Source organism: Panthera pardus, unplaced genomic scaffold (assembly GCF_024362965.1).
Source record: "Panthera pardus isolate Hobbes unplaced genomic scaffold, ASM2436296v1 HiC_scaffold_10, whole genome shotgun sequence".
NCBI lineage: Eukaryota > Metazoa > Chordata > Mammalia > Carnivora > Felidae > Panthera > Panthera pardus.
Window position 1 is genome coordinate 40,383,044 of NW_026526655.1, and position 2,280 is coordinate 40,385,323.

At 34.1% G+C, this 2,280-nt stretch overlaps 1 pseudogene; it reads right to left on the bottom strand.

Moving 5' to 3' along the window:
- Positions 1-2,033: 2,033 nt before the first annotated feature.
- On the bottom strand, positions 2,034-2,280 carry LOC109261141 (protein CEBPZOS-like; annotated as a pseudogene).

Below are 2,280 nucleotides of genomic sequence, written 5' to 3' on the forward strand. Positions count from 1 at the left end.
AGCCTAAGTTGGACGCTTAACTGACTGAGTCATCCAGGCACTCCCTAACTTTTCTATATTAATGTTGTATCCTGCAATTTGACTGAACTCATTGATTAGACTAACAGGTTTTTTTGTTTGAGTCTTTAAGATTTTCTATATGTAAAGTCATGTTGTGTGGAAAAGATAAATTTTTATATGGAAAAGAAAAATTTTAACTTTTTCCTTTCCAATTCTGATACTATTTATTTATTTATTTATTTATTCTTGCCTGATTGTTCTAGCTAGGACTCCCAGCACTATGGTGAATAGCAGTGGTGAGAGTCGGCACCCTTGTCTTGTTTCTGATCTTAAAGAAAACTTTAACATCTTTCACAACTGAGTATGATATTAATTGTGGGCTCGTCATATATGGCCTTTATTACCTTGAGATATGTTTCTTCCATGACTACTCTTGTTGAATTTTTATCATGAGTGGGGGTTAAATTTGTTGAATGAGTTTTCTGCATCTACTGAGGTGATAATATGATTATTTTCTTTTATTCTATTAATATAATGTATCTCACTGATTGATTTCCATATGTTGAACCATTCTTGCATCCCAGGTATTAATCCCACTTGATTATGGTGAATGATCCCTTTAGTGTGCTGTTGAATTTGGTTTGCTAGTATTTTGCTGAGAATTTTTGCATTCATATTCATCAGGGACACTGGCCTATAGTTTTCTAGTGTCCTTATTTGGTTTTGGTGTCAGGATAATGCTGGTATCATAAAATGAGTTTGGGAGTGTTCCCTCCTTTTCAATTTTTTGAATACTTTTGAGAAGGATTGGTGTTAATTCTTCTTTAAGTGTTTGGTAAAAATCATCAGTGAAGCCGTTTTGTTTTGGGCTTTTTTTTTTTTTATTGTTGTTGAGAGGGTTTAATTACTAGTTATTGGTCTATATAGATTTTCTATTTCTTCCTGATTCAGGCTTGGAGAGTTGTATATTTCTAAGACATTTTTTTCATTTTTTTTAGCTTGTACAGTTTGTTTGCATATAGTTAATCATAGCAGCCTCACGATCCTTTGAATTTCTTTGGTATCAGTTATAATGTCCTTTTTCATTTATAATTTTGTTGGTTTGGATTCTTTCTCTTTTTTCTTGGTTAGTTTAGCTAAAGGTTTGTCAATTTTATCTTTTCAAAAAACCAACTTTTAGTTTAGTTACTTTTTTCTATTTTTTTCTGTTTTCTGTATGTTATTTATTTAAAAAAAATTAATGTTTATTTATTTTTGAAAGAGTCAGAGCTCATGGGGGAAGGGCAGAGAGAGAGAGAGAGAGAGAGAGAGAGACAGAATCTAAAGCAGGCTCCAGGCTCCAAGCTGTCAGGACAGAGCCTGACATGGGGCTCGAACACATGAACTGTAAGATCATAACCTGAAAGTTGGATGCTTAACCAACTGAGCCACCCAGGCACCCCTATATTATTTATTTCTGCTCTAACCTTTATTATTTCCTTTCTTTTGCTAACTTTGGACTCAGTTTGTGCTTTTTTTTTTTCTAATTTCTTAAGGCATAGAGTTAGGTTGTTTATTTGGGATCTTTTTTTGCTTATTGATGTTGGTATTTATTGCTATGAACTTCCCTCATAGACCTGCTTTTTCTCACGTCCCATAAATTCTGGTATGTTGTGTTTCCTGTTCCATCTCAGAAACCTTTTTTTTCCGTCTTTAATTTCCTCTTAATCCATGGGCTGTTCAGAAGAGTGTTACTTTCCATTTTTCAACTCTAGAATTTTTGTTTCTTACATTTTCCTTGTCAAACTATTTTTTTTCCTTTCATGTCCTAGTCTTTTATTTGTTAAACGATAATCTTTTATAATAAATGCTGAAGAAAAGCAACAAACAAAAGCAGGGGATTTGCATAGTATATAGGAAATGACTAAGCCATGGCAGACCAGAATTTCCTGTTTTGTTTTGTGTGGCCAGGAGTCTACAATATGGTGTGCTCATCTTCTCCCCCACAGCGGTGTCAAACAGCTTGGATGGGAGGTTGAATGCAATGACTTGTCCTAATTTTTGTTATTCAGCCATTTTTCTTGATCTTCTCTCTGACTCCATGCATTCCAGACCGTTCAACAGATTTGTAATAAACTTCGAGGATGAAGGGAAATTTCTGGCTCATTGTTTGCCTAAAATCTTGGATTGTGTTCATCTTATTAAACAAAAAAAATATGCTCCAAAAACACCCACAAGTTCAACTACTAAAACTCCTTTAAAGATCTTCTTTTCCAGTGGTTCCATAGCATGGGCCAGCAT